Genomic DNA, 9,105 nt, shown 5'->3' on the forward strand with positions numbered 1-9,105 from the left:
GCAGCATATATTGACTGTCAGCGGTCGTAATAGCCAATCGGACATACCACACCTTATTGACCTGTCTACGCGGAACGTGTGCGCCGTGACGGGAAGCAACTTGAGCGGACGTCGCGGCTTATTTCTAATGTATTTAGATGAAAACATCACAATCTGTGGGATTCAACGTTCAGTGTTTAGCGCAATATTGTATTTTAGATACGACAAAGATCGTAAAGTTAAATGGGTAACGGTAACATTGGCCAAAAAGCGCACGGGGAAACACCAACGCTGTCGGAACCCGATTGGTCGACGTTGGGATCGAGTTCGCAGTAAAACGATTATTATTTTATTTGTACAACAGTATTACAAACGTCCATCCTACGGATGAAAACTCTACGGATGAAATTCGTAGTCGTAACGAAAATTTCGCCAAAACGACTTTCAAAATCAAAATAATGTTGCACTGCTCAGCTGTAACAAACCGCGTTCTCCAGAAGCTGATAACTATATGTGGCGTACAGTAGTAGTAATCCGAGCGAAAGATGTGCATATGTTTTTGATCTTCTCGTGCGTAAATTCAAGTTCGTGTGTGTCTCTATTCTCTTGGAAACATGTCTTGTTTCGGATCGCCTTATTATTCAGCACAGCGATGGAGCCATATTTTTTTCCATACACTCATTTGATCTCGAAAATCGACCTCTGGTCACGAACCACACACGTCTTTGGTAGTGCATATACCTTGCGCACATGAAATATAAAATGAAAAAAAAAAATAAATACCGAACAATGCAACCACGATTCATTCTTAAATCGTATTTTTTATAGTGTACCATACTATCCTTTTCTTATTCAGTAGGAAGTACGATTGAGTATCGGCTTTGTTTTATCTTAATTTATGTGTTTGCGTTTAAACTACACTTATACTGCGCATGACGGGTGCAGTTAAATCAAATGGGTAATAATATTCGAACGAAGACGATATTATAAGAATATATATATATATATATTATAAGAAATATTCGCACCGCTAAAGCCACGGAGCAATTATAGTTAATACATAGTGTCACGGGAGTGTATATCGGAGTATAAACAAAGAGTGTTATTTTAAATTTACATGTTTTCAATCAAACATTCATAATGCACAATAAAAAAATCGTCTATTTTTTCCCCTTTACACATTACTTGTCGGAATTTGTTTGCGACGAACCGTCCGAAAATAACCTTAACGAGGTTTTTCGACAAACAATGCGATTGTGCGGTCCCGAGTTTCTTCATGCCGCGGAACGCTAAACGGTTTAAAAATGTCCAATGTACGATCGGCAGCACACCGCATCCACCATATACTGTTTTCTGCGGTTTTGATATTTTTAAAAATTCGTTCTGCGCACGTCGTCGTCGGAGGAGCCAAACGTTCGGAAAACCGTATTGAACGTCCGTGCACAATGCGCACTTAAACGTCTCGACCAACATCCGACAATTCAATACCGGGTGTACGGGTTTCGCCGCGATTTTGGTTCGTAACCAATTTTTGATACGCCTCATAGAAGAAAACGATCTTTCGCACGTAGCTGCGCTTAAGGGACTACTTACTGCTACTCGTAATAACTTATACATTGGGATAAACATGGTTTTCGATCACTTTGCTAATATCATTGATATCAAAATCAGGTTTGATAGTTTCCATGTAGTTTTTTGCTACTGTAGTTTCTGATTTTAAAGCATGATTATCTATTATTAAAACATCCTAAAAAAAAAAAAAAAAAATTAAATATTACAATAAATTCATTTAGAAAAATATAATATTAACCTTGCGATGATTTATAAGCTTCCGATAAAATCCGTTCCTAACAAAACAGTCAACTGAGCTTGAGCCATGAGTGTCTCTAACTCTCTACGGAGAATCTATACTCAAGGTTGCCAAGTAGTGCTTCAATATTTTTCGCCTGGGAGGGAAATATTTAGGGGGGATAATACCCTCCCCCCATAGTCGCGCCTATGAAGTCCGGTCGATCCTCCGTCGCGATCGGAAACCCGACGGAACAGCGTCCCGCCGCGGACCGTCGGGCCGAGGAGACCGCGCGCCTACACGTCGCTCGCTCGAACGCCATTACAATACACCGCGTACGTATAATACGTGTTCGTATATATTTATTATTTTTCCCGTAATATTTTACGACGCGGGTCTCTACGTACGGGGCCGGGATGTTCGACCCACGCACGGTCGTCGTCCAGATCGCAGCCGCAGCGCGCGCTCGGGAATCCGGTAGCCGGTTCGTGTCATTGTTCATGCAAATGCGCGAGACCGCAAGTGGACGACGACACCTCCGGCCCTGCCGTTCGACCCCCGCGACCCACCGGCAGTTCTCTTTGAATCTCGTATTTGTACGAATACCGCAATAATTCACTCGGCCGTTTTATTTGTGCGACTGTATTTTTGTACGCACGCGCACACGTTATTTCTACGCGTATTCTTCATTTCGTTTCGTTTTTTTTCCCCCCCTTTTTGTTTTTTTTTTTTTTTTTTCCATTCCGCTTTATTTCTTACGCATACGCGTGTACATGATATGCGAGCGCGCGCAGACACGCAAGCGTATTTCCTATACCCATTGTTCGCCGTGCGCCCGACTCCTCTTCGTTTTTCCCGTGTTGTTTATATGTATTTTTTTTAATGCGTACAACGTGTACATTGTGCACCATTACCATTATTGTTCTTTCTTCTTGTTTTCCATCCCCTCCCACCGCGCGGCAGCACTTATACGCGCGAGCGTTTTAATCTTACGCGTACACTCATCGTTATGTTTTTTCCTACGCATTTTCCAGCCCCCTACCCCTGTAGTCCTGGTTTCCGTGCCCGTTCGAACGATTACCCCGCGCGCACGACCCGTACAGTCCCGGCCACGAATTTCCCAGATTTCGGGCAGCCGCTTGGGATGGCTACTGTTATCGTGCTTATACATCGTTCGCGTAAAAAAAAAAAAAAAAAATTAAATAGAAAATTTCTAATTTTATATTCACAAAAAAAATGTGTCTAAAATTTCAAACGGATTAAGGTACTGTTACGTTTGATGATTCGGGGCGCCGAACGTCATCGAAGTAAAAGTAAAACCGGGAGGTAACCCAGAGGACGCCCAACGCAACAACATTTTCAACACATCCAGAGACTAGTGAACCGTGCGTCTTATGTTTCATCGAAGAATGTGGCGTCACAGAGGAGTGACTTCAACGACAAGGCATTGCCATATTAAATGATAATGATGATGACATATAAATTATCAATGCACTCATCGCGTATGACCGACGACACTGCTGTTTTCGATCGGTTTTATTGTTCTGTCGATTCATGCATGCCGAAGGGAATTCATAGTCTTTTTGATTTTTCGTTCGCGCCCTATCAACCATTATTAGACGCAATGCCCTTTGTTTCGAGCGATAGTGTCTAAATCGATGATCTTGATTTTTATCACGTTTATTTTAATTCATTTTTTATAATTTTTTTTTACGTTTTTTTCGGAATAAACGGTTGACGCTTTCGTCGATCAAAATGAAACCAGCCAACCGATGTTGTGTTATTATTCGCTATTCGGTTTCTATGATTGATTTCAAATAATTTTTTTTTTTAGTAAAATTTAAGTAAAAAAAGTTTTTTATCCATATTATGCAAATATTATTTTTTCTACTAAGCTGTGTTCGAATATTGATACAGTATTAAAAATTCGTGATTAAAGCTTGTTATTTATAAATGTTTAGAAAACACTTTTATTGGTAAATAAATTAAGTTTTTATTTAACTCGTATTGCCGAAAAAATTATAGTCAATAACATAAGTTTTATAGAAATAACTTTTGATTACAGTAAAAAATAAAATTATTCATTCGATTTAATGATTTCTCGGGACGACGATTTTCACAAAGTAAAATGTAAATTTTCTATGAAAAAAAAAAAGGAGCAAAATGTAGTATGCAAAGTATGCATTATGAATCGTCAGAAATGTCTGAAATGTATTAAAAAATTTAAAATTTATATTTGTTGTTATTTTTTTTTTTTTTTTACTGAGTATTTTTAGTCTTCTCATTTACTATTCCTAATGCATATTTTTATGCGGTATAACCTATTGTAGACTAAAATCATGATTCGCCATATACGTTTTAAATCTATAGGAATATACTGAAATTTTTTATTTTTTGATATATTTTCTTGAGTTAGTGAAAAGTATAACTTGAACAATTATAATATCAATGCTTTATGAAACGACCGGCATATTGTCTTGTATCAAAAAAGTTATTTAATCGATTAAACACATACGTAAGGGTTCACTACTGTATTCTTAACAACAGCACACGTGTCTAATTGAAATGTTTATATCACTGTATTCTGTAAGTCATCTTGTAACTTCAGTAAGTGCCGCGTGCAGGAATAACAATAAAATATATTATACACACATCATATCATTTTAATCACGCGTGCCGTTCGAAATTGTATAACGCACCTATCGTGTTCATATATATATAATTATTATACGATTATGTAGACGAGCACAAATTACTGTCGAAGGACTGGTATATTATCGTAATGCATCATCACTATACCATCAAACCCGGTAATTATTGTTATTTGTTTCTTGTAACGGTGTAGTAATTACAAGTTAAATGGATGTCCTCTAACAAAAAAAAAAAAAAAAAAAATCACATTTCATGAAAACAGATAGTAGAAGCATTAACAGTGTCCCTGCAGTTAAAAGTGAAATAAAATATACGACGCTATATTTTCGCTGTAAAACCATCCTTTAATCGTTATTCGTTTTTACGACTCGACGGGTGTATATAACACGACATTTCCGACTGTATACGCAAACGACAATGCGGAGCTTACTTGTATATTTATGTATGTAGGTATATTAATTTCGAATCACTTGACCATGTAGTTCAAGCGTTTATAAGGAATAGTGTGGTCCTTGTGTGTCAGTTTAGTAGTACGAATGACAAATGGTGTACCCGTATAATTTCTTACGCTCACGGTAGTAATAATAGTATGGATGGTCTAAAGGTTTACATAACTATTCAGATAAATGTGCGACTTGGAATGCCGATCGATAAACAATAATGATAATCGTTTTATTTATTTACGTTTTTTTATGATAATTGTGACCTATTTGAATTGTGTCACGACCGCTTGTTTGGACCTTTATAGATAAGCCGGAACAATAATGTTGGGCCCTTAAATAGAACAGAGATCCAATCATAACGGAGGTGAAGAAAAACTTCACGTAGACGTAGACGTCACGTAGAATTCAAATGTTCAATGTTTGTGTGTACTTACGGAATAATAATGATGACAACAATTAATTAAAATTCCAACAGTTTTCTATATTGGAAATTGTTTTATTGTTTTTGGAAAACGAAAATTCAATTAAACATTATATGTATACATATAGATTGTTTTGAAAAGAAAATTTTCTTAGTTTGAAACCGAAAAATCATTATTTTTTTTTTTTTTATTGAATTACTATACGTATAATCACATTGTTATTCAGTGCTGTCAAACATCACGATAATTAACTATCGACCATGGCAAATCGAATCTGTATAACAGATGTTGATTGATTAACTAATTTAGAAAACAATCGTTGATTCGCAGGCATTCTGCTGTAAACTAGAGGCAACTCATAGAAAGCCCTAATTTCATTCAACATTAATTTAAATCAGTGTGAAAATCAATATTGTTCAAGACTGGAGTCATATTTCAAACCTATGAGGAGTCTTCAAGGAGGTACATATCTCGATAATTGCGTAGTGTCGTTGTCGTTGGAGGGTGAATACCCCGTTAATGCAAATACCATATATTTCGAGTTGAAATCTTCGGAAAAGCGAATTAATAATGTGCACGTCACATCAAGCGAGTTTCTTACGAAAGTTTACTAATTGCTATAACTCCTACGATTATGATGAACATCAGTTGTATTTACAAGAAATATTGTTTTCTCATATAATGATTTGCCAACTTGAAACCAATAGTTTTGATTTTTTTTTTTTTTTTTGATGAAAAATAAATAGATATTTAAATAATGTCTTACCGACGTCTCGTGGTACATCTCTTACTCGCATGACAGATACCATCAAGTGCTTGCCTAGAATTATTTTTCGGGGGAGAGTATAATATTTTTACCACCAGGTATTTCAAATGTATTTATTTCACAAGATAATAATTTTGGTAATAATTAATTTTATAGTGCTAGATAGATCGACAATGGATTATTTAAATAACCCTGGCAAATGTTTATGGTATTAAACTTGAACTCTATAAAAACATTAAGCAGTACCGTTTTCCAAATTCGTTCAAATATTGGGGGGAGGGGGTTGAACACTCTCCCCACTAGGTACGCCCCTTGGATACCATTATGGTTTCGTGCGCGTGATGTCGTGTACGACAACCGACGAGGAACCCAATAGCATGTATCGTTTCGTAAACGTCTACACAGTTAAACGATATTTGTGATGTGCTCAGAGATTATCATCGTGGACGCGCGCGTGCATGCCGTACCTAAATGCACGTATAACTGACGGGAAACAGTCCGATTTGATTTCGCGGCATTAAAAAATTGAGCTGTCAGACAGTTTTTCAATTCCGTAATCTTGTATATATATATATATATATATATATACACACACGCGGCCGAGCCCTGCGTGGGAATTAGATGTACGCGGCAATCCTATACGACACGCTTGTCTCGGGCATAGGCGGCGGCGCAGTTTCTTTAATATCACTTTTTTTTTCTCCATCGTTTTCCCCGGCTCCTACATACGAAACAACAACAACAACAACGATTATAGTAATAATAACAGTAATATTAAAGGCTTGCCACTTTCCGACATCAAAATCGTCGTAATACGGCTTCGTGTGTAATTCCTGTGTAAGTGTATGCGCGAGCGTGTGTGTACGCGTCTCGTTCGGTTGACCCGACGGGGTTCCTAAATGCCTGGGCTACCACCCGCAGGTAACAATTAACCCCGCCCTGAAGAATAAAAAAAAAAAAAAAAAATTAAAAAAAAAAATAGTAGCCACACCGACCGAGCCTCGACGGCCGTGGACAGGCCTGCTTCTCTTTTACAAATGTAGGTATTTATTTATTATTACTTTTTGTTGTTTTTTTTTTCTTTTTGCTCCTTCTACACTTTTGCCCCATCTCGGATATTGTTCGAGTAGCGGTGCGCGCGCCGAGAGTGAAAAAATAGCTGTCAATAAAACCCGAAGACCTATTAAAAGAATAAGAAGTAATTTTTAGGGACTCGACCGCAATTTTTCAGTCTAGACACATAAATCTAATTAAACATATTTTTTTTGTTTTTTTTTTCGTGGCCAAACAGAAAAAAGGAAGATATTATGTATAATAACCTACGAGAACCTACGAATGCGCGTTAATTTCAAAATCATAACTTACCGTTTTATCCGTTCGCGCACCGCGTACGTGCGCTTAAATATGTACGCGCATGCGTACTGCGTTATGCGCGCAAGACGGCTATTATTGTTCCGTAACGTAATTTATTACAAACTGTTTACAAAAGTACGGTTCAGCTCTATTATTATCATTTCGACGCACGACGCAGAGAAAAACCTTGCGCGAGCGTACGTTTATCTGTATGTGTGTTTACCACTCAGTAAACGTAGTCGCGCAACGCAATATCGTTAGTTGTTTCGCAATCTAACGTATTTCCGAGTTTTTAATTACTTTTTTTTTTTTTTTTTATTTCGAAGCAATTATCATCCGTCTACTCGGCGATTTCAATCTTATGTTTTTAATAATATTCACGTGCAAAAGAATCGTCGAACATTCGTTTTTGTTCGTTTTTCTGCATCAGGATCTGAGGGGAGTTTTTTTTTTTTTGCGCCGTTCGCGATCGACTTTTGTTTCTGCAACTTTTGTCCGGTGTGTATACAGACCGTTGGCAAGCCAATTGTACGGCTAACAGTGAGATTTCACTTCAGAAGTTTTCGAGTCGCGCTGTTGATATGTTGTTTGAATTTTTCTAAAGTTTTACTTTACATGGTGTGCTCTGTAGCAACCAATCAATCGGTAGGTTCACGTCACTGCCATATAAGTAAATATATACATTTCATGTACGTCTGACGTCGGTTTTTATTCACTGCGAGCAACGTCTTTTTGGAAGTGGATGCATTTCACTTTGGGTTGTGTGTCACGTCGCTGTCGTTAGACATAAAAAAAAACGGACAGCCTTGTTTGTCTTGAGGTGTCAATACACACTACCGTGAAAGTGCATTTATAGGGCCATCTATGTAATCCTGATTTTCTTTTTCTGAAAGTTATATTATTTTGTCAAAATAAATGGATACATTTGATATTAAATATATTTTTTTTTTATCGCGACAGAAAAAATATTAAATAAAACAAGTTTTTTCGGATGAAACGTATAATGAGATCGATATGAGAATAATATATTCGACAAACTAAGTCATAGATGTACTTACGCGAAGGGATGGTCCGTGTGGAATGCGCTTATTAATCGACAATTTAATGGAATTATTTTTGTGTGGTACGTGTATAAGATTTTAGTTATTTTTGTTTGATTTGATTACGATTTGTCATAAAATGTCATGTTATTATTTCTGGCCCATGTTTAAAAATAGTACAATATACTTTTGATACTGTTTGTGAAATATAATAAAAATGACATGTTCACAATACTCCGACACATTTAGTGATAGATTTCAATTGTATGTAACCATGTACTGGCTCGATTCATATTTTTTTCATATTACGCATTTTGCAAAACATTTGTATAAAAATAAACCGATAATATTTCATTGATGAATTTAGAATTATTATATAGGTATATGGTTAAGCTGAACTATTCCATTGGACATACTTTATAAAATATATTGATATTATTAATGGCCAACGAGTATTATTCAAACAGTGATAAATATTAATTTTTAGTTTTTAAAGTATTTATAATATCACCGAACAAACTGTACTGTGTTAATATGATTTGATGATGTTTATCACTTCATCAACGAACAGTTGTATTACAATTTATATTTTACTGTTCGAATGTAATGAGTTACAATACTAATTATTATTTATATGTTTTTACTATAATTTATTCAGCTA

The sequence above is a fragment of the Sipha flava genome, unplaced genomic scaffold, assembly GCF_003268045.1.
Source record: "Sipha flava isolate LNK unplaced genomic scaffold, YSA_version1 51_pilon_pilon, whole genome shotgun sequence".
Classification (NCBI taxonomy): Eukaryota; Metazoa; Arthropoda; class Insecta; order Hemiptera; family Aphididae; genus Sipha; species Sipha flava.